Here is a 24378-nt window from a genome sequence, read left to right as displayed (position 1 = left end):
ACTGCTTTATATACATCATCGCATTTTATTCTCCTGGCAACCCTGCGGAGATCCTGGGGGCACTATTACCCCAATTTATATGGCAAAACTGAGGCTCAAGTTGGTTAAGTAACCTGCCCAAAGTCACACAAGCTAAATCATGGAGGAATCAATGTTTGGACCCAGGCAGTCTGATCATCAAATCCTCATCTTTGTCATCTACCACATCCCGCTGAGCAGCAGAAGTAGGCAGAACCACTAGTTAATAAATATTGTCTGCAAAGCTCTTCCCACCAGTCATGCTTTTTAATTTAACCACTTGGAGATGATTCTATCATCCCATCTTCCAGGTGGAAGATGCCAGGCCCAGTGAAGCCAAGCACCCCACCTAAAGTCACCCCTACAAATACTGTCAGAAGCAGGACGTGAACCCACTTATCTCACTCCAAAGTGGGCCACTCCACTACATGAGTGTGACAGCCCCACACTAGGACAACTGTGAAAACTCATTCAACGAATGTGCTATTGAGTGCCTGCTCTGTCTGCCAGGCCCTTGTTTCCAAGACCAATGGGATCCTAGCACCTCTGCAGCTTACGTTCTACCTGGGGAACAGGATAGACAGACAAGCAATTCCAGTAGGGTAGGGATGAGCATTGGATGTCACGGTGTCATCTAGTCTTAGGGGATAGAGAAGACCAAGCTGAGTCTTATGGGCCAATTAAGCATTTGTCCAGACAAAGAGAGGAACCCAGCCCAGCAGAGGCCCAGAGGTATAAGAGAGCTCCAATCTGAGCCACAGCTGGGGCCAGAGCTTTAGGGAGAGTAGAAGGAGCAAGGTAGAAGTAGAGATTCAACAAGTGACTGGAGTGTGGATTTTATGCTCAAGATAAGACATCGGAGGGACAGAGGGACACTTTGGAACTGCTGCAGGATATGATGCATTTAGAAAGCTCAGGATCCAGAGGAAGGGTACGGGGTGGGGACAGATGCCTAGAAGCTGGGTTGATGGAGTTGCCAAAGATAAGGAGGGCTTTGGTGCTGGATTAGATCTGTGAGGCCAGTTTCCTGCTGGGATGACAGGCAGATGGAAGCGTGGGAGTAGGGGTGATGAACCATGGAAGAGAAGTATGGAGGAGTCAAGTTCTAAGGACCTATTGAGTATGAGATGCCTGAAGGGTATCCAGTCAGCTCTGTCTAGAGTCTGGCTAGAATTTCTGGCCTGAATTTCAGGCCTTCCTGGTCTTAAGGTTTAGCAGACTCTAGACCTTCCTGCCATGTTCCTCAATGTCCTCATCTGTAAAATGGGTAATAACACTATGTCATAGAGCTATAAAGATTAAATGGATATCAAGTATATATAAGTAATGTATACAGCACTTTACATTGCCCCAGGCACATGGGGATGCCTAATAAAGGTTGGTCGAATAAATGTATGAATGGATGGTTCTTTGGGCTGTGGCTGCTAGAAGTTATTTAGGAACAGAGTTGATTTAAAAACACAAAGGACTTTTCCTCCCTCTTCACTATTCAGCGCTGGGTTGGGAGGGTCAGGGAGAAGTATAGTAATGCAAATGTTCATGTGATCGAGTTAGTCTTTATCGAGAACCTATCTCCCTGTGGTCAGATACCACTGGGAAAGGAGACTAACTTCACATCAGGTCAGGGAGCCGGACACCAAGCATTTTAGGTGATAAGTGTCATCAGGGAAATGTAAGAGAAGCTGAGGCTTTTGCACCGGGAGAGGACCTTGACGTTTCAGTGGCACAGAGCCGGGGGAAAGGAACCATTGAGCAAAGGCCCTAAGGCTGCAGGGGATTTGGTTTCACTTACTCTGAAAATACTTTCAAAGTGCCTCCTGTGTGCCAGGCACTCTGCAAGGTGCAGAGTACTCATCAGAGGGCAATACAGACACAATTTCCTGCCTTTGTCAACAACAGTGTCACCTCTGGCCCCTAAGAAGACCTTATGATTACGAGGAAAAGTGCCTCCTTTTGGCCCTAATAAGGTGACATTGAACCAAATGTGGGAGGTGAGAGACTGAGCTTCCCAGGCAGAAGAGACCACCAGTCAATGGCCCTGTGGGGGAATGAGCACGGAGAAGGAAGAAGGGGAAGGAAGGCACATGTGGCTGAGTGGACTAGCAGGAGAGGAGTCCAAGAGGGGCTATGGTCTGAATGTTCTGGCCCCTCAAAATTCATATGTTGAATCCTAATCCCCAAGTGCTGAGTGCTGATATTAGGAGGTGGGGGCTTTGGGACGTGCTTAGGTCATAGGGCAGAGCTTTCATGAATGGCACTAGTGCCCTGAGAAAGGGGACCCCAGACAGATTCCTGGCCCCCTGTTGCCATGTGAGGATGCAGAGAGAGGTCTGTGACCCTTACCTGACTGTTCTGGCTCCCTGGTCTTTGGACTTCCAGCCTCAGGAACTGTGAGAAATAAATTTCTGTTGTTGATAAGCTGCCCAGTTTGTCGTATTTTGTTACAGCAGCCCTAAACAGACCAAGATAAGAGGTCTTGAGCCCCAGGTCATTAGGCCTTGCGGGCCACTGAAGGGACTTTCACTTGGAGACAAATAGGAGACACGGGCAGGGTTTGAGCATAGGCGTGGCTTGACCTGACAGGTCACTCTGGCTGCTGTGTGAATAGACTGAAGGGGCTGGAGGAAGAAACAGAAATCAGCGATGAGGCTGTTGTGATAATCTAGGGGTCAAGTGTTCAGACCTATTGGAGACAAGGACTCATTTGGAGTTGACAAGGACTCCTGAGAGGCTGCTTGTGGCCATAGAAGGGAGGAGAGGAATCAAAGATGACACCATGTTTGGGCTTGAGTAATTGTGTTGTGGATGCCATTGATGGCAGTGGGGAAGACATAGGACTGGGGACGTGGGGAGAGAGTCCTATCAGCACGAAAATAGCAGAGGGCCACTTCAGTGAATAAATGGTAGCTTTTTTTTTTTTCTTTTAAGTTTATTTATTTTGAGGGGGAGGGGCAGAGAGGGAGAGAGGCTCCAAGCAGGGTCCATGTTGTGAGTGCAGAGCCAGAGCCAGACGCAGGGCACGAACTCACAAACCGTCACATCATGACCTGAGCCAAAACCAATAATCAGACACTTAACCCACTGAGCTACTCAGGCACCCCTAAATGTTAGCTTTGAGATGACTACTAGACATCCATGTGGAGGGGTCAAGTTAGTGGTCGGACCCCAGAGAAGTCAGAACTGAAGACATCAATGATGGTGTGATGGCCTGTGAGTGCTACTTAAAGTCACAGCATAGGACAGGATCACCTAGAAGTGCCTTGATTTAAGAAGGAGTTCAAGGACCATGTGTGAGGAGAGGGAGTGGGGTGTGCCATTTTGATGCCTAGTAGAGGAACCTGTTTCGGAGAATGAGACGGGTCAGCCAGTGAAGTACAAGGAAAACCAAGACATTTCTGTGGGAGAACAAAAGCTTTTCAAGAAAGCATTCCACTCAAGGGGAAGTAATACAAAACTAATACTAGGGCGAGTCTGGGAAGGATATAGTGCTGGAAGGAAGGGAGAAGGTGACTAAGAGAAACGATAGGTTGGAGGTCCAGATGAAGTTACGAGATGCTGGAGGGAAGAGAAGGGAAAAAGAGGGACAGGAGAGAATGAGGACCTCTTAGGGGTGCCTGGGTGGCTCAGTCGATTAAGCATCCCACTTTGGCTCAAGTCAAGATCTCGCAGTTTATAGGTTCAAGCCCTGTGTCGGGTTCTGTGGTGACAGCTCAGAGCCTGGAGCCCACTTCAGATTCTGTGTCTCCCTCTCACTCTGCCCCTCCCCTGCTCAGGTTCTGTCTCTCTTTCAAAAATAAATAAACATTAAAAAAAAAAATGGTAATGCTGGTGATAGGGGTTAAAGATACCACCATGGGAGGAAGTGGCTGAGATGGGTTGAGGGTGACAGGATGAAGGGAGATGTCTGACCAGTGAGAGTTGCTTTAATGAAGTTTGCAGGAGAAAGTAAGGTAGGGACCAAGAGCAGGCTGTCCCAAGATGGGCCACTTTGGTAGACTGGTGATTATAAAGATTTATTTTTTTTTTCATGTTTTATATTTATTTTGAGAGAGAGAGAGAGAGAGCAGGAGCAGGGGAAGGGTAGAGAGAGAGGGAGAGAGAGAATCCTAAGCAGGGTCCATGCTGTCCCTGCAAAGCCTAACTTGAGGCTAGATCCCAACTGTGACATCATGACCTGAGGCGAAATCAAGAGTCAGAGCCACCCAGGTGTCCCTGGCACAGTGGTGATTTTAAATAAAAGTTATCAAAGAGACAGCCTGTGCAAGTGAGACACCCAGACCCTTCTCTGTCCCCCTTAAAGCAGGAAATAAAGCTACCACATGAAAGGCACTCTCCCTATACCAGGAGGTAAAGAGACAGCCTTATCCAGAGATGGGAAATTTAGAGCCCAGAAAGCTGTATGAACAAGCCTGATACTTCTCACTAATTTCCCACCCCAGCCCGAATTCTGTTTAGCATTCCTTACTAAAGCTCCCAAAGTTAAATTTTGTCTGGTGGATTCCTCAGTCTTATTCCCTTTGTCTAAAAAGTATGCCTTAGTCATTTCTTTGGGTCTCAATTTCACTATTGGGCCTCTGAGCACACGTTATAAAACTGTGGTGTTTTGTCTCCTGCTAAACTATCCCATGTAAATTTAACTCTTAGTTCAGCAGTTAAAGCTTGAAGGATAGAGGAGAATGTTTTTTTTCCTTTCAGTAACAAGCGGGGTTGTGGGCCGTCTAGACTGGTAGTAGTAAGTCCACAGGACTTAATGAGTAGAGAAGGCAAAGGGAGGAGAAATGGGTTGCAAAGCTCCACGAGGAGCAAGCAAGAGAGTGCCCTTAACCCCCACCTCCACGCCCCGATCTACTGCAGTGTGTGGGAAAGTTAACAGCTTCCCACGAAGGGGTTGTAAGGTTGGGGTCCTGGGTGGGGTGGGCAGGTTTCAGGGCAGGAAGATGAAAGCAACGTGCGGAGAAGCTGAGTATCCATCAGTTTGCTGAAGACTGCAGCTCCGGAGCGCATGAGGGAAGGGTGGTCGCGGAAGGGGGCAAATCTGGGTCAAATCAGTCGTGCAGAGCCTTGTGGCAGCCAGGGCCAGGTGAGGGACGGTGGACGCCACGGGAAGCTCGGGCTTGTGGAGGCGTAGGATCTAACAGTTTCACCGACGAACTCTGCGCGCACCTATCCTGAGCCCCGCCCTTAATAAATGTTTGCTAGTCGGTTTCTTATTTCTGCAGGCTGCAGCTGAAAGGAGCCTGCTGAACTCCCCGGGGCCGGCCCTCCCGGCTCCCCCCAGGGGAACCGGCTGGGGCGGGGCTCGGATTCCAGGGCCCCACCCGGGGCTGCCCCCCCCCCCCCCCGCCGCTCCCCCGCCGCGCGCGTCCCTGCTGCTCTCGGAGCCCGGGGAACGGGGCGTGTCTTCGTGCTTTGCAAAATAGAAAGACAAAAGACGGCCGGGCCGATCCCCTGACCCAGGTAGCCCCCGGCGGAGCACGCTCCCTCCTTACAGCCGGTGGGGCTCAGGGAGCGCAAGCCCCGGGGCAGCGCCGAGGCGGGAGCAACGGTGGGCGAGCCGAGGCCCCTCCCCTTTCCCGCCCGAGAGAGGCCTCCTAGGCCGCCCGCTTTCTCGGCCCTGGGACCTGCAGCCCCTCGGGGCCCAACTGAACGGAAGAGGCCCCAGGGGCCCCAGGCGCCTCACACCAGGGAGCTGGCCCCCATCTGCTCGCGGGGGAGAAGCTCCACCCCACCCCCACCCCCCGACCTGGCTGCCCGCCGGGTCCTAGGTGGCCTCGGGCAGGTTGCCTTCCATCTCTGGGCCTCAGTTTTTCTCATCTAAAAAGAGGCGGCTGGGCTCCATTTCTCCAAGGTCCCTCCAGGTTAGAGCGGTCTGTGTAATGACGCGCCTTCTTCGGATTTGAAAATACCTTCCCTCAAGGCCTTCAAGTGGACCCTGGGTTGTTTTGGATGGCATTTATCCATCCTACCTCCTTGGGGAGAGAACTGTTGCAGTGAAGGGGTACCCTCCAGTAGGGGTCTGCACACTTTCTCCCCCGCTGCAACCCCGTTCTCCGCTTTCTATAAAGAGCCAAAGAATGAATATTTTAGTCTTTCTAGGCCCTACTGTCTCTGTTGTACTCAATTCTCCCCTTGTAGCGAAAGCAGCCTTTAAACAAATGAGCCAGGCTGTTCCCATTAGACCTTGTTAATGGCAGCTGAAATTTGAATTTCTTATAATTGTTACAAGAAATTTTCTTTTTTATATATTTTTTAAAAGCGTAAAAGCCGGGGCGCCTGGGTGGCTCAGTAGGCTAAGACTCCAACTTTAGCTCAGGTCATGATCTCACTGTTCCTGAGTTGCCCCGCATTGGGCTCTGTGCTGACAGCTCAGAGCCTGGAGTCTGCTTCGGTTTCTCTCTCTCTCTCTCTCTCTCTCTCTCTCTCTCTCTCTCTCTCTCCCTCCCCCTCTCTCTCAAAACTGAATAAACATTAAAAAAACAAAAAACACCTTAGAAACCATTCCTAGCTTGCAGACTGCGTTAAAACAGGCAACTTGGCCACAGGCATCAATTTGTAACTCCTCCTGTTTACAGCTCAGGCTTTGTCTTGTGAGCTTTGGGGCTGGTTCTTTGGCTTTGCTGGAGCTGTTTTCTCATCTGCCAAATACTGACAAATTGCAGCATGACTGTGGGGATGAAGTCAGACCACAGATGAAGCTACTGCATGAATGATGTTATTCTTCATGTGGTAGCTGACATGTGTTCCCAACAGAACATAGGGACTTGGAGGACAGGTCCCACACTCCCCCCATTTCCTGAGTGCTTACTATGTGATAACACTGTGCTAGGGCTCACCTTGTGATATCTCATTTAATCATCTCAGGCCTAGGAGATAGAAATATATTCCCATTTCACAGATAAGGAAACTGAGATTCAGAGCTGAGATTTTTTTTTAAAGTTTATTTTAATAATCTCTACACCCAATGCGAGGCTCAAACTCAAGACCCTGAGATCAAGAGTCGCATGCTCAGAGCTGAGGTTGGAACTGGGTATTAGGTTGGCCTCTGGGGCCTCTATACATCTTCCTGGCTTTCCTGTGAGCAAACTTAGAGGTATTTCGTCTGGCTATGTGACCTTAGGACACTTTATCTTTCTGGATATCTGTAATCTCTTTGGTCAAGGGACAAGAATTAACACCCTCTGTGGGCAACTGTCATTCATTGTCATTTTTCAGAAGAGAAAACCAAGGCTTGAAAAAGTTAAATGAGGACTGAAATTTGGGCCTATCTGACCCCCGAAATGAGCTCTTTCTGACGACAACAGCTAGAGTAACTGGTTGCATAGGCCCCAAATCCAGGCGTCTTCTAGGACTCTTCCCTTCCCTCAACCCACGTCCAACATATTGGCAACTTATTTTCATTTATCCTTGAAAATACACCCCAAATCTCTGGGACTGCTGTCATCTTTTTTTTTTTTTTTAAGTTTATTTATTTATTTTGAGAGAAACAGAGTGCAAGTTGGGGAGGAGCAGAGAGAGATGGGGGCAAGGATCCAAAGTGGGCTCTGTGCTGACAGCAGTGAGCCCGATGCCGGGCTTGAACTCACAAACCATGAGATCATGACCTGAGTCAAAGTCAGACACTTAACCGACTGAGCCACCCAGGCACCCAGGGGGCTGTTGTGATCTTTTAAAAGGGCAGATCAAGCCTCACCACATCTCTGCTTAGAACCTTGGAAGACTTCCTAGTTGACTTGAAATAAAACCCAAATCCTTACATCAGCCACAGGGCGCTCTACCATCTAGTCACTGCCTGTCTCTGCCCTGACCCCCCTCATGCCCTCATTCCCTTTGCTCCAGCCTCAGTGCCTTTCCTTTTGTTCCCCTGACTCTCCAGGGTGTCAAGTCCTCGGCCGTCCCCTGAGCTCTTGCAGGTTTTCAAATGGGAGATGGCCCAGTGATACCTCCCCAGCCAAGCTTCTCTGGCCACCCCACCCACCCACCCTCTTATCACAAGACCTGTGTTGTCCTCTTTCTGGCAGTGGTGCTATCTGATATTCTGCACACCTGGTCCCTCCCCCAGTGGAATGTAAACTCCATTCCAGCAGGAAACTTGTTTGCTTGTTCTCTCCTCAGTCCCCAATGCTTAGCCCACGTCTGACATGGAGTAGGTGCTCAACAAATATCTGATGAGCTAATGACTCATTGTCCCTGGATCTCTATTCTCTCAGTGGGAGATCATGAACTTGCAACAGAACCTTTCAAGAGAAATTGATCCTGATCATGTGCCTGGCCCTGTGTTAGGCACACGGTCAGGAGGCAACCACAAAAACATACACAGTCCGGAGTTGGTGATTCACTGGCCCCCTGGGCAGAGATATGTGCACACACAGGAAGACCAGACACTGTACATATGCCCAGGATCTGCTTGAAAGCTGTCTGGGCTCAAAGGTAGCTAGAGATAAGGCCACACAGCTCCCAAATCCTATAAGAAATCCACATCCTCTCTCTGTCCCAGAGCTGGATCTCTCCCCCAGACTCCCTCTGCCTGGAACAGCCTTCTCCCTGTGCCCCCAGCCCTCCTTGGCTTTGATTCATTCTTTGGACCCCAGTTTCCACATCACTTCCGCTGGGAGGGCTTCTCTTGCTTATCAGACCCCACCTTGATGGTAGCGCATCAGTCGGCCCTAGTCCCACTTGGCACTGTCTGCCTGTTTCCCTGTCTATACCTCACACACACTCTATAGGGCTATTTGTTCCAGGGAAGGAGGGACCTTGGCCAGCACATGGTGTAGTACAAAGCACAAAGTAGGCGCTCAAAAGTATCTCTTTCCTGAACAAACAAATACTCACATAAGGAATTTCTTGGGAAGGCACAATTTCATCTTTCCGAGGCCAAGACAAGGGGATGAGACCCAGAGCTCCTCCATCTAGCCATGGCTGACTCTGCTAACTCTTTGCGGTTAGCCTGGCCCGCCTTCCCCTCTAGGGGCTCTAGCATCCAGCTCCAAACTGATGCTTTCTCTTCTCCTCCTTTTTCTTCTCCTTCTCCTTTTTTTAAAAGTAAACTTTACCCCCACATGGGGCTCAAACTCATGACCCTGAGATCAAGAGTGTCATGCTCTACTGACTGAGCCAGCCAGGTGCCCCATAAATATGGTTTGCTTGTTTTGATTTACTGTTAAAAAAATTGTTTTTTTAATGTTTTCATTTTATTTTTGAGAGAGAGAGCAGGGGAGGGACAGAATGAAAGGGAGGCACAGTCTCTGAAGCAGGCTCCAGGGCTCTGAGCTGTTACAGAGCCCAATGCGGGGCTGGAACTCACGAACCACAAGATCATGACCTGAGCTAAAGTCGGACACTTAACCTACTGAGCCACCCAGGCACCTCACTCACTGATTTACCATTTTTTTACAACAAAATTTTAAGTAAACTCTATGCCCAACATGGGGCTCGAATTCATGACCCCAAGAACAAGAGTAGCATGCCTATGACTGAGCCAGCCACCCACCCCTTGATGCTTTCTCTTGTTAATTGTTTCTTGAAATAGGTCCGCCGTAGTACACATCGCAAAGCATGACGGGCCTCCCTCCCTCTCCTCCTGGAGGTCAGCTTCTGTTAGCACTTCCCTGTACCACTCTTCTCTTTGTGGTATGGTGTCCTAGAGAGGCTGCAGCTTGCATCTCCTGGCCTCTCTAGCCACAGAGAAGGGAGAACATCAGTTTTGGCCTTAGTGGCCTCACTCTGTAGCTGGGTCCAGGCAGAGCAATGGAGGGGGTGAAGGCAGAGGGCCAGGATGATTCATCCCAGGCTGGAAGATTCCCAGGCTCCAAGGCAGCTGGGAAACCCCCTGCAGAGAGAACAGACAGTGCCTGCTGTCCTGCATTACAAGGTCTCTTCTGGTCCTCCTGGCCAGATCCCCAGAGATGCCACTCGGCAGCGTGACAAAGGGTGGGAAGACGCTGAGGCCCTCAGGAGGGAGGATCTTACTCCAGTGTGGGACCTGGTGAAGGGGCATCCTTAATCTGGCTCATTCTGCCAGTTCTAGCTCCAAACCTTCCCCACCAAAGGGTTGTAAGTGGAAAAAAAAAAAAAAAAAAAAAATCTCAATGGCAGCCTCTCTGCCCAAACATAGGATTCTACATTAATATTAGGTTAAGACAAATGTCAGAAGCACCCAAAAATCAAACCTGACAGGGTTCTGGGAAAGAGGCAGAGCTGGTTCCCCAATCCAGGGCCTGCTGGAGGCTCTTCTTGGGGACTGCCATGTATAGGGGTCTCCAGTCTGTGTGTGTGTGTGTGTGTGTGTGTGTGTGTGTACATGTGTGTTTTCAATATAGGGTTGACAGCTCCATTTTGGATTCACCACTGAGTTGCAAGGAGAGGGGCAAGATATCTCCTAGTAAAGTTCAATTTCCTATTTCCTATATCTTAGAACAGGGAAGGCAGATACTCAGCATTCACAGCTACCTCACACCTCCTTCCCGAAGCTCCTGACCTCATTAATTATTCATGGCACCTTGTCTAACAAGCAATGCATGTTCACACTCGAAATGAAACCTATTTGCCACCCCTGCCCTAAACGTAGCTTGGCCTTAACCCTACCAGCCTCACAAGGTAGCTCACAGGAACGGTGTCCCCCATTTTGCAGAGCACAACCCGTGTAGCCCTCCGCGGTGGCCCAGAGTAGAGAGATGGCCTTAGAGGTTCAAGGGTACGGGCCTTGAAGGGTGGAAGTGCAGGGGTGAGGGTGTGGGGGCTTTGATAATCTCCCAGGCTGCCTCAACCTAGGCAGTCCTACTTTACCTTACACTTCAGACTTCCCAGTAAGACTTCACTTGAAACAGTGTGTCCCATTGCTAACCACAGTGACTCTCCCTGTGTTCTTGAGGGAGGGGGCAGTGAAACCTCAGGCTTTAGCATCTGAATACCAGGCCTCTCACTGACTGAGTGATACTACTACCTACCTCACTGTGTGGCTGAGAGGACTAAGGGAGAAAAGGAAGCCACAGCACGGCCACAAGGCCACCACCTGATCCATGGCAGCGTGATAACAGCAGGACCAGGGAAGAGGACAGTCTCTTCCATTTTTGATGGCAGTGAGCCTAGGGCAGTTTCTCTCACCCTCAGCACTGTTGACATCTGGGGCCAGACCATTCTTTATGGTGGGGGCTGTCATGTGCCTTGTAGGAGGTTCAGCGGCCTCTGCCTGCTAGATGCCTGTCTCGCTCCCTCCCCACTTGTGACAACCAAAAATCCTTCCAGGGACTGCCAAATGCCCCCAGACAAAATCGCCTCTAGCTGGGAACCACAGCTTCTCTTGCTGCAAGAGCCAGGAGGGTACTGTGGAAGCAGCAGGGACCGGAGGAAGGAATGTGGAAGGCAGCACAGCCTGCCTCCCCCTCCTTGGAAAACTCCACAGTCAGCGCCTCTTGCTGTGTCCCTGGAGACCCCTTGTTTCTGCTGGAGGCTTCCTTCTGATAAAGCTGCAGTAAACTGCGTGTGTGTGTGTGTGTGTGTGTGTGTGAGAGAGAGAGAGAGAGGGAGGGGGGGGGGGGGGGGGGGGGGGCAAAGGGAGGGACCCAGGGAGGAGAATGAGAGACTGCAGAGGAGGGAGAGAGAGCTATAGAATGCTGAATCTCTCTCTGTCTTTACCCAGGTCCCTAGTGTCTGAACACACCCACACAAGATCCAGGCCTGGGGGTCTCTGGCAGTGGAGTCTAAGGTCCTTCACCCCTCCTAGAAGTGAGCTGAGGGAGATGACTCAGTAGGGCCCATACCCAGGCTAGAAGACGTGGAGTGGGAGGGAAGGCACCCAGCCTGGTCTCGGCTCTCCCAGCCTCTCCCAGACCATCCACCAGCAGGTCCTTCCCACCATCTGCTATCCACTGTGCCCCTAAGATTCATCAGAACATGACTCTTCCCTGCCCCATTTCCGCAACCATCTCTATATCTGGAGACCTGGCAGTCACTTCCTAGCTGGCCTCCTTGCTTTCACCCTCATTCTCTCTCTCCTTTATTCTCCACAAGACAAAAGCCATGACCCATTAAAAATGCAAATCGGATCACACCGTCCTCAGGGTCAAAGCCCTCCAATGACAGCCTCAGCCCTCAGGATCAAATCAAGTCTCTGGCACAGCCTTGGAGCCTGTGTGGTCCCTGCCCTCTCTCTGACCTCAGCCCTTCTTGCTCTTTCTTTCACCCCACCCTGTCTTTCCTTCTATTCCTGCAATATACTGAGATCACCCCCCCACCCCAGCTTTGGTACAAGCTGAACTTTTGCCAGAAGTTTCTCTGCTCGCTATTCACAGTCCTGTGTCCTAAGCATTAACGTCTCTACACCAAAAATTCTTACCAGGCCTTCCCTGTCCACTAGTCTGAAAAGGACCTCCTTAGACACTGGCACATCACGCCCTTGTGTGGTGTTCCCAGCACTTTTGACCTTGTTCCTTTGTTGTTTGATTCTCCTGGCCTGGGATCTCTATTCCTGGAAGTCAGGGACCTTGCCTATTGTTAATTTCCATATCCTTGGGGCCTGTGTGTCTGCACATAGTAGGGGATCAAGAAGATTTAGAATAAACAAGGGAATGAGTGATAAGATGATCTAAAGAGCACCTTTAAAAAAAAATTTTTTTTATTAATACTTTTTAACATTTATTAATTTTTGAGAGACAGAGAGAGGCAGAGCATGAGCAGGGGATGGGAAGAGAGACAGAGAGATACAGAATCTGAAGCAGGCTGCAGGCTCTGAGCTGTTTTGTTAGCACAGAGCCCAACATGGGGCTCGAACTCACCAACCGTGAGATCATGACCTGAGCCAAAGTCAGATGCTTAACTGACTGAGCCACCCAGGTGCCCCTCAAGAACCCCTTTCTACCCTATGGCTCCGTCTCATTGCAGGCTTTGTCCTCTGCCTCAGGGAGGCTCACAGGCTGAGGCTGGCCCAGCCGCTGGTGATAGGGCAACAGATGCTGACCCCCGCAGCCCTGTGAAGGTGCCAAGACGTCGTTGGTGCAAATGCTATGCTGTCCCAGGTCATAGTGGGGAGGCCACGTGCGGGGTTTGTTACACCTTTCCTGTAACTCTGATGGGCCAGTCATGGCTTCAAGAGTCCCTTTCCTCCTTCCAGCAGTCCCTTTGTGACTCTTTCTGTGAGTGCCTTGTTGTTACTATTATTGAGCTGGCTTTCCTCCAAGGAAGGACACTCCCCGGTATAGTGGCAGGCCAGCCAGCCCCCCAGAGATGAGTGTGGACAAAAGGGGCAGCCCCTCTTCCCTGGACCCAGACCCCCATGGGCCTTCGCAGGCCAGGCTGCAGAGTGCACCACCAGAGGGCGCTCCAGGTCACGGCATCTGTGGTAGCCAGAGGCTTGGGGCGGGGAGAAGGGAGCAGTGCGTGGGGCTGTTAGCCAGCCTTGGTTCTGTCCTGCCTGCTGGGGCCTCTCTCTCTGTCTTTACCCAGCTTCCCCCACCCTTCATCTAAGCTCCTCTGCCTCGTCTCCGTCAGCAAACCCGCTGCGCACCTTGTTCTGTGGTAAGACCTACAGCCAGACGCCAGGGTGCCTAGCCTGAAACACAAAACCAGCCCCCAAAATAGGGAAGATTGCTGGGGATTCAGGCTTTCCTGCAAGAAGTGGAACCGAACATGGTCCGTGGAGAGCAGCCCACGTCCCCACATGCCCTACCCCAACCAGTTCCTTTTCAAGCCCCTCACTGCACAGTCACAGGCCATGTGACTTTCTGAGGTGTAAGTCGAGGCCGTGAAACACAGTGTTAAGTCTAGGATCAAATCCTGACTCTATGATTTGAGAGCTGGATCACGGTGGGTGTGTTCCCTAACCTCTCTGAACTCAGGCTGCAGAAGTGCCAGCCTCTTTTTTTTTTTTTTTTTAAGTTTATTTATTTTCGAAAGAGAGAGGTAGAGAGAGAGAGTATGTGAGCTGGGGAGGGGCAGAGAGGGTGAGAGAGAGTCCCAAGCCTCCAAGTCCTCCTGCTTCCTGTCCTGCCATCCCATCATAGTTTCTTTACTGGGAAACGTGCTGTGAAAGAGAAGCCAAGGGTTCAGCGCCACCCTGTGAGCAGCCTTGAAACTTGGGCTTACTACTGTCTCTGAAATCCTGTCATGAGGTTTACAGCTCCAAGGGCAGGGCTGGGATGGGGTGGAGATCATGGAGCCAGTAGTTCCCTAGGTAGAAAACCCCAGAACCTCAGGGAATAATTAAAAAAAAAAAAAAAAAATTGTAGAGGGTCCTTCTCCACTGCTATCAGTGTGGTTTTAGTGAGGTTATGATAAAGGCTGAGTCTTACGCCTGGCTTGAGACCCACAGCCTACTAGTCAAGGACAAAATCCTAGTAATGATTAGATTGTTACCTTGGCCAAGACTGGCAGTCTCAGCATATCTACCCAGGAAGGCCACAGCTAGGACAGGTCAACTCCACCAGCTTTCCTTACTGGCGCAAGCCCCTAGCTCAGGTAGACAGTTGCCCCTATACACATGTGCATCTCTCCTTATGTGTACATGCACATCCCTCCACAAATACCCATCTGCATGTACATATATGCACATAAACAGGCATGCATGTGTTAACTGGCACACGTACACTTACATACATCTACCCACATGACTTAATACACACATACAAACAAAAATGCACACACTCACACATGCCTATCTTCATGTTCAATACATATTCCTACTGTTGTAGATCATTTCCAAAGATGGCTGCCATTGATGCTTTTCTCTTCTGCCTGTGCATCCTTTCCCACCTATCAAAAGGCAAATTCTATTTCCCTCCTCTTGAATACTTGTGGTAGAAGTAACATTCTGAGAGTTCTAAATCCAGGTTTTAAGAAGACTGGCAAAAAAAAAAAAAAAAAAAAAACCCAAAACAAAATAAAACAAAATGACTGGCAGTTTTTGCTTCTACCTTGTTGGAAGTCAGCTGCCATTTAAGAAATTCACCCTTCCTGAGGCCACTATGCTGTGAGGAAGCCCAAACTAGTCATGTAAGGAGAGAGAGGAACCGTGCAGAGGAACACTGTGTCAGACGTGTAAGGGAAGCCTTAGACCTTCCAGCTCAGCCCAGCTACTCGTGGAATATAGCTTTGTGAGTGACCACAGAAGATGCCATGTGGAGATGACCACCCTGGCACACCTTGCCCAAATTCCTGACCCACAGAATCATGGGAACTGATAAAGCTTTGTTGTTTTAAGCCACTATGTTTTGGAATGGTTTGTTATGCAACAATAGGCAATTGAAACACCCATACATATTGTATACTTACTTATGTTTATATACACAGACTCATGTACACTTACAGACATGCTCGCATACATACACACACCTTTGTACTAGACACTATTGACTGTCTGTCTACCTGACATCCATTCCCATTTGTCTTCCTTTTTAACACTGTTTTTTTTTCATGTTTATTTATTTATTTATTTATTTATTTATTTATTTATTTATGGGAGAAAGAGTGGGGGAGGGGCAGAGAGAGAAAGAGAGAGAGAGAATCTCAAGCAGGTTCCTCACTGTCAGCACAGAGCCTGATGTGGGGCTCGAACTCATGAAACATGAGATCATGACCTGAGCTGAAAGCAAGAGTCAGATGCTTAACCCAACTGAGCCACCCAGGAGCCCCTGTTTTTATTTTTTTAAGTAATGACCTCAAGATGAAGAGTCCCATGCTCTACCCACTCATCCAGCCAGGTGCCCACACATTTGTCTTCCTGACAAAACTCTGTCAAACGACTGCCATTCCTCTGAGCAGCCTTGGTCTTTGAAAAGCTAATTCCATCCTTAGTTCCAGGAGGGGGCCTAATTAGTTTAAGTGGAATTGGTGGTCTCAGTTCTCTTAACGGAGATTGGTTTAGCTTTGACCATGTAACCAAGTTCGAGCTAATGAGGCATGGTGGGGGGAGTAGGATTGGGGCTTCTGGGGACAACTTCCTCCTTCTTAGGAAAGTCACCCCAAAAGCAAAGATGCATTTATCTGTTACCGGATTCTTCATGTCTGAGTGTGTGATTTGGAAATATTGCAGTCACTCTGTGACCAGAAGGATATAGAATCAAGCATAGTGGAGAGGTGGAAAGAACAGGTTCTTAAAGATATTTTGATCAATGCAATCAGTCATCTTGAGAGTCCTTCCTCCCCACGTCTGGAACTCCTGTTATGTAAGATAATAAGTTTATTTATTGTTTGAGGGTTTTTACTTGCTTTGTTTGTTTTCCACTTGTAGTCTACCGCATCCAACCAACATCTCCCTTCCCTTCGGTAAATAAACACTCCCACATGCCAGTATACAAACAGGTCCAAGCCATTCACAGAGAACCACAGTTGAGCACATGTGCTCTGTGCTTTGTATGCATACATACCTATACACAGGGAAAGCATGCATCCTCCTACACACAGACATAGGGATATATGTATATATGTACATACATATACTTTCTCACACATGCATGCGATTTCCACTGCAATATCACAGATGTAAATGCACCTGGGCAGTATGCATTTTTGCACACATAGGCACACAGACACACATATGGGTCACATCGATGTCAACATGAATTTACCCATTCCTTCCCACATCTGAACAGCCATAGTGAACATACCCACAGCTCCAAGGGTCTACTTGGCTGGGAGCAAGCTGAGAAACCAATGGCAGAGGCCAACAGCACCTCACCCAGGACTGACAGAAAGTTCTGGAGAGAGTTAGGAAACAGGGACTTCCAGATCAGAACACGGCCCAGGAATCAGGAAGTCAGTTTCAGGTGGCTTGACTGTGCACAGCAGCCCCATGGTCATGGGAGCTGAACTAAATACAGCACCAGGGAAGGCCGGGATGTTTGTTTCCACCTCAGAGGGAAAGAAAACCTTCCCCCCACCCACCCAGCACTTCCTTCCACATTTACACAAAACCTGCTTCGCCCTCCAAGGAGCTCTCTTTGTTTACCTCCTAGGCAAACAATTGAATTGGTTATTGCACAAAAGTGAGCTCTCACTAATTACACCACTGGGTATTCCAGGTAGAGAGAATAGTATGTGTAAACGCAAGGAGGTGTAAAAGAGCACATAGTGAGTGTGTGTCTGTGTGTTGGTGGGTGGTGTGTGTCCAGTGATGATGAGTTTGCAGCAGAGAGTGAGGGCATAACAGAAAATGAGCCCGGGGAGCTGGGCAAGGGTCGTATCAGGCCCCTGGGTTTACCTTTAAACTCCCAGGGTGCCTGGTGCCATGTGACTTTGCACTTAGAGCTTGATAAGGCACATTGATAATGGAGATGTTGTGGAAGATAGGTAGCAATAAGTACCTTTGCTTTCTGGCTTGTGGATGAGGTTATTTGGGATTTATTCTCTAAATTCTCCTTCTTTTGTATCTTCTCATAACCCAGAGTAGTTACCGAGAGTATTCTTGTTAGGTTAGATTTTATTATTTGACAATGTAAGTTCATCTTTCAGAAATTTCATGTTGCTAAGTTTAATAAAAAGCAATTTCCAGGGGAGTCTGGCTGGCTCAGTCAGTGTAGCATGTGACTCTTGATCTCAGGGCTGTGAGTTCAGGCCCCATGGTGGGTGTGTAGAGATTACTTAAAAATAAAATCTTAAAAAAAAAAAAAAGCAATTTCCAAAGTAGCACATATAGTAGAATCATACTGTGAATAAAATGTTTATATGTATATTTATATGTGCATATCATAAGTTCTCAAAGGATATATATACCAACTGTTAAACAATAGTTATATCTGAGTGATAGGGTTACAGATGACCCTTATGTTCTTTATTATTGTATTTTATTTGTTTTAAAACAAACTTTGTTCTTTTTAATTTTTTTTTAGCATTGTATAAGCTTTTTTATGTTTAAAATATTTATTTTTGAGAGAGAGAGAGAGAGAGAGAAAGAAAGAGAGAGTGACAGAGTGCAAATGGGGGAGGGGCAGAGAGAGAAGGAGACACAGAATCTAAAGCAGGCTCCAGGCTCTGAGCTGTCAGCAGAGAGCCCCATGTGGGGCTTGAACCCATGAACCGTGAGATCATGACTTGAGCTGATGTCTGACGCTTAACTGACTGAGTCACCCAGGCACGCCATTAAAAAAATTTTTTTTTTAATTTTTGTTTATTTATTTTTGAGAGAGAGAGAGAGAGACAACAGAGCTTGAGTGGGGGAAGGGGCAGAGAGAGGGAGACACAGAATCCAAAGCAGGCTCCAGGCTCCAAGCTGTCAGCACTGAGCCTGACATGGGGCTTGAAATCATGAACCACGAGATCGTGACCCAAGCTGAAGTTGGACACTTAACCGACTGAGCCACCCAGGCGCCCTGACCCTTAATGTTCTTTAGACTTTTCTGCATTTTTCTGAATTTTATGCAAAAAGCATTGGTTACTTTTATCACCCTGAGAAAATGATTTCAGACTTTAAGAAAAGTTTAATTTACGTTTTAGCTAGAAGTATAAAGGTGGTTGTAAGAAACTGGGAATAAAGAGAAAATTTCAGGGAGAAGCAACTTGTTCATGAGAGAATGTTCTCGGTGCCTTCAGGAGGCCTGCCCTGCCCTTACCAAGAAAGCCTTGGAGCCCACCCTCTGAACCAAAGGCAGTCAAAGAGGTAAAGAGGGTCATAGAAATAGCTTCATCCTCAAGGGATGGCTGACCTAGGAGTGAAATACAAGCCATGTGCACATGAGAAGCATACCAGGCAGTAAATGAGAGGTGAGCTGGAGGGAGAACTCACTTGGGGGTCTGGAGATGTGAGTTCCATTTCCATTCTGGCGCCCAGTGACCTTGGGCAAGTCTCTTCACCTCTATGAACTTCAATCTCCTTATCTGTCAAAGAAGTTTAACGATAGTAACTGGGATGCTATGATGATCAGATAAGATAGCTTATCAGTAACCACACTGTAAACTCTGAGGTGTGGCACAGGTCACCTTCCAAGGTGCAACAGTGCCTCCAAGACAAAGGAATCCATCCCTGTGGTGCAAATTTGGACCTAAGCAATAGGCGAGTGGACAATTTGGCTGCAGGGCCACCTTTGGGTGGGCCTTAAAAATCCCACTAAGCAGACTGCAGCCTGCACAGCTCTGAAAATTATGGGATATAAAATCAGGGAGGGCACTCTTGCCTCAGCTCAAAGACCAGCACAGCTGGTTCCTCTCTGCAGAGAAGTACACCCCAAGGAGAAAAAAAAAAAAAAAAATGAGTAGCCACTTCTCGCCCTTCTCTGAATGTCCAATCCATCCCCGAATTTAACTGCCTGCTCCGGATAATTACTTTTCTCCTACTTATGAGCTTAGAGGAATAGTAGTTCCCAGTAACTAGAGACTTAATAAGGCTAAATTATAATGAGTGTCCTGTGGAATTACACACCGCATTAACACCAAATGAGTTCATTAGAAATTCATTAGGAGTGATTCCTGTGACCACCACAAGAATTAATCACAGTTAGCCAGAGGCAGGAGAGGGGAAGATGAATAATTGCATAGGGAACTGGATGAAGACCTTTTGGCACCTGACTTTGGCCCGAGGCAATACTTTTAGAGGGTCATGGGGTGCTTTGGCGGTAAGTGTGGAGGTGAGGTTGTTTGGATGTTGTTGGATCTACCTCCTACGCTTTTTCCTCCTCCTTCCTGGCTACAGCCCCAGTCAGGATCAAACTGGTAGATGTGGGAGTGAACAATCTTCTTCTTCAGTCCTAAGGAATCATGGAGAGGACTTGTAGTTCTTGTAAGAACATGCATTCCCCTTTCTCTGTAAGAGCAGGTGCTGGTCTGCTTTCTGAGTGCCTGTATGTATGGAGTCATCCAATCCTCCCGTGGCCCTATGAAGTGGGTTTAATTGTTGGCCCCATTCTGCCACTGTGGAAACCCAAGTGCAGAAATTAAGTGACCTGCCCAGGTGACGCAGCCAATAGTTGGCCAAGCTCGGAATTTGAGTCTTGAGTGGTGTGCTGTAAGGATGGATGATGGTTGAAGGTGGTTCACTGGTCTTTCCTTCTTGCTCCCTGGTGTTAAGTGTGATCTTGAGGGCTGGTGGTTTAGCTTTTCCATCCTTTCTATGAGCTACCCCACACTCTCCCAAGAAGTTACTTTTTTGTTTGTTTATCACTAAGAATCAGCATTTTTTTTTTTTTTTTTACAGATTTTATTTTTAAGCAATCTCTACACCCAACATGGGGCTAGAACTCACAACCCTGAGATCAAGAATTGTGTCCTCTACCAACTGAGCCAGCCAGGTGCCCCAAGAATCAGTGTCTGTTACCTACATCAGGAAGAGTCCTGATGAATGCCTGAGTCAATTAACAAGTACTTGTAAAGTCCCTACTACACGTCTGCCCTGAGTCAGCTGCTGTACAGGTCACAGAAAAGCATAAGGCAGACTTCTTGCCCTCCAGCTGTTTCAATCTCAGACAGAAAAGCAAGGGTAATAATTTAATCCCGTGCCCTCCTCTGCAGGTTTTAAGTGGAAGAGAGTGAGACCTAGGTGAACTGGACTGGGAGGAGAGAAAAGCTTCATGGAGGGCACAGCACATGAGCTAGGCAGGACCTTGGGGGAGAGGTCACTGTTGTGGACACTATCTAGGCAACTGCCCATTCCACAGTCCTTTTTTCAAAAACTGTCACTCTCCACCTGAGAAGTTGTCCCTTTGGTGGGATGGAGTGTCTGAACCCTCCTCTATGTTTACAGAACTCCCCACTGCATGGGTTCTGGTGGAAGATGGGGTCAAGGCCACTTCCCAGTACAAAGCTGCAAAGGCCAGATACCCCATGGTCTTATCACCAGTGGCAATGAGGTACCTGTTCCTGACTTGAGCTCAACCAATCAGACATTCCCACAGGTACATTTCCTCTGCAACTTGTGATGCAAAGAAGCAGGGACAAGAGAATCCATTCTGGGGGGGGTAGGGGAAGGCTTGGCGGGGGGCATACCCACTGCCCAAGGGAATGGTGGCTGCAATGCCAGTGAGCTGTATCACAGTTGATAGGGGTGCAAACTGTCCAGTCCATCTTTTGGTGGTACAGGGAGCAAGATCCCAACAAAACCACTTCTGTGATGTATTTGAGGCTGTGGTTCTTCTAGCTGTTTATCCTCTTCTGTCCCCACTTGTTTACCAAGCCTGAAAATTCTGTGACCTAATCCATATCCCTTCAATAAATTTCATTTCTACTCATATCTGTTTCCATTGCTTGCAGTAAAGACCGTTGCCTCTGTGACCACAGATGATCAGACCATGGGCAGACACCTGACTCACGATACACCAATCACAATGTCTCTCCTGAGTTAGCTTCTGTTGGTTGCTCTGAAAGCCCTTTTCTCTGTGAGCACTGGCAGGGCAGAGAAAGGACAAGAGGGGAGAATCAAGTAGACACAGGGAAAGAAGCTGCATATGATAATGGAGAGACTGGTTCTGACGCTTTCAGTTCCTCATGGTGTCCAACTCCATTTCTACCCTGTGGGTTCTCCAAGTTGGCCCCACATCCTTATATTAGGTTGAACCACACACACAAAAAACTGTTGTTTTTAAAGGTCAAGAAGATCAAATATTAGCAATTGGGTATGGTTTAACCTAATAGGTCCCTTCTTTTGGCCTAGTCTAGTTCAAGTAGGTTTCTTTATTTGCAACATCAAGGACTGTGTCTACAACAGTCAGATATTCCATCAGCTCAAAATTGAGTGGAACAGTAAGAGACACAGAGCAGAGACAGAAAACAAGGGTTTGCCCTGTTTGGTGAATACTGTCTCCAGTGAAGAGGCTGTCCTGAAGACCAAAGGTTGTCTAGGACTTCCCATCTAATCTCCAGGGACCATCTCTGAGGTCACTGTCCTGTACTGGTTTATGACCCATGAACATCTACCAGAACTTTAGCCCCATCCCATTTGCCTCAAATAATACTCTTCATGTTAATTCATGGTCTTGAATAATGCTTTTGTTTTTGTGTTCTCCACATTGTGGTGTTTCTTATTCATGTATGTACTTTTTCTTACCTAACCTAATTGTCCAACAATAAGGACTGGTTGACTAAGTTGTGATATATCCATAATGTGGATTAGTATACGGTCATTAAAGTGATGGCTGGGACTGAGGTGGACTTGGGTGGTGGGGATGATGTAGGAGACTTGATAAGAGTTGATAACCACCCAGTGATGAGGGGAAAGACTAGTGAGTGTTCAATACCCGGCTGAGGGAGGACCATGAACTTGTAGTGGTGTCACTCTCCCTTCCCTGCACTGTACCTTTTCTTCTGATTGTAATCAGCAATCCTGGAGATGGGAGGTGAAAATACAGGGGTTTTTTGGTCCAAGGATGGGGCCTGGGAAGCCAACCAATGAACACTGAGGGTCCTGGCAGAGAAAGTGATGCATCAATGGGCTGGATAGGAAAGGAAGTGAGGCTAAAATTAGGGGGGTGCATGGGGCAAAGGGGAATGAGCTATGAAGCCGAGCTTCACTTATTGGGGTGGGGACTGTTTTCTCTTGCTGTGCATCTCTGCTCCTTAACACATAGACTGGTGCTCAGTAAATGTATATTGAATGAATTAATTGATGAATGCATGGGTCATAATTCTGACATTAGAACCAGAGACTGATATTCTGCTTTTCATCAGGGATCTGGCAGGATCCATAGTGGTGTTAAGTACCACTTCAGGTCAGAGAGAACTGAGTTCAAATCCAAGTGTCATCAGCAACAAGCTGTGTGACCTTGGACAAGTCATCTAACCTTTCAGGGTTTAGACTTTCTTTTCTGTAAATAGGGATAATAACAGCTCTCTTGGAAGTTCCAGATGCCATGTGTCAAACACTCGACACAAGAATTAGTTGGTTCTGGAGGCTGCATCCAAACCAATTGCTGTATTTAGAGGACATGAGGGCAGGAGAAAAGAAGACGAAGACAAAGACAAAGACGAAGATGACGAAGAAGACGACGACGACATGAGGGCAGGACCTGAAGCCAGGCTATGGTCTCTAATTACCACCTGAGTGTGACATTTCTGAGGCTCAGTTTCCTCATCTACATGGTGAGGATATTATGAGGATACTACCTAACCGATTGGTTGAGAGAATTGAGCAGATAATTCATGTAAAACATTTAGGACATCACAGGTTCAGGATAGATGTTGGCTCCTGGTGGGTTTCTTATCAACTGAGATGGAGAAGTTCAGGGGAGGAGGTTGCTTTGTTGAGGGTTGAAGAACAGGGGGTTTTAACCATGTTAAATTTGAGATGGCATAAGACATGAGGTGGTAGTCAGTTGGACATAAGTCCATAGAGGAGGTCTGAGACGGAGAGAACAGCTGGAGTCATCAGCATATAGATGACACTTAAAGACTTGGACTGGGCAAGCTCATCAGGGAAGTGAGTGCTCAGAGAATAGACAAGAATGAGGACGGGACCCTGGGGCTTCTGACACTTAGCAAAGGAGTTGATTGTTACTGCAAAGCTGGTGGCCAGGCACAGCAGCATGAAGCTACACAGGTAGCCTGCTACAGCAACATTTACATAACACTCTTACCTACAGGCAACTCTTAGAGATGTTGTGGGTTCAGTCCCAGACTACTGCAATAAAGCGAATATCAAAACAAAGTGAGTCAAACTAAGTTTTTGGTTTCCTAGCACATATAGAAGTTATATTTACACCGTGCTCTAGTCTATTAAGTGTGCAACAGCACTATGTCTGAAAAAAAAAAAAAAACAACAATGTACATACCCTAATGATAAAACGTTTTATTGCTAAAAATTCTAACCATCGTCTGGGCTTCCAGTCATAATTACTGATCACAGCTCACCATCAGAAATATAATGGTAATGAAGAAGTTTGAAACATTGCTAGAGTTACCAAAATGTGACACAGAGACCCAAAGTGAGCAAGTGCTGTTGGAAAAATGGGGCCGGTAGACTTGCTTGACTTGGGGTTGCCCTGACCTTCAATTTGTAAAAAATGCAGTATCTGCAAAATACAATAAAGCAATGTGCAACAAAACGAAGTATGTCTGTAGTCTGTGCCAGGCTCTGCAGAAAATGCTTTCCAGAGATTAACTTATTTAATTAACTCATGGGAAAACAAAAATACAGGAAGATACATGACTTGCCCAAGGTCACACAGCCGGTGAATGGCAGATCTGGGATTCAGACCCAGGCCTTCTGGCCTCAGAGTCTCCATCTCTTCTGCTTCCAACTGTGGGTAAACAAAGTACTGACTGGAAGCTCCAAGGGAATGCTGAGTTCTGAGAGGAGAGCTGGGAGAATCATCATGGAATAAATTGCCCTCAGAGATCCCATTTAGCCTTGACACTCTAGGATGAACCCCAAGAAGCACTTCAGGTTTTTGGTTGAGGAAAGAAGAGGAAGGAGGTTTGATTAAGGAATGTGTAACCCTGATCAGTCACTTA

At 47.8% G+C, this 24378-nt stretch overlaps 1 protein-coding gene across 2 annotated transcripts in view; it reads left to right on the top strand.

Moving 5' to 3' along the window:
* The window catches only part of FABP6 (fatty acid binding protein 6), a 37904-nt gene that overhangs the window by 4000 nt on the left and 9526 nt on the right, over positions 1-24378 (top strand). Inside the window, exon 1 of one of the 2 annotated variants that reach the window (XM_045503015.1) lies at positions 5413-5475. The exons of the other annotated variant lie outside the window; for it this stretch is intronic. The gene's annotated coding sequence lies outside the window, so the exon portion shown is untranslated. Of the gene's footprint in view, positions 1-5412; positions 5476-24378 lie in introns of those variants that run through there. 2 annotated transcript variants of the gene reach the window in all.

Source organism: Leopardus geoffroyi, chromosome A1, assembly GCF_018350155.1.
Source record: "Leopardus geoffroyi isolate Oge1 chromosome A1, O.geoffroyi_Oge1_pat1.0, whole genome shotgun sequence".
In the NCBI taxonomy this organism is placed as follows: Eukaryota; Metazoa; Chordata; class Mammalia; order Carnivora; family Felidae; genus Leopardus; species Leopardus geoffroyi.
The sequence above is the reverse complement of the archived record's forward strand: the minus strand, read 5'-3'. Positions and strand labels throughout refer to the sequence as shown.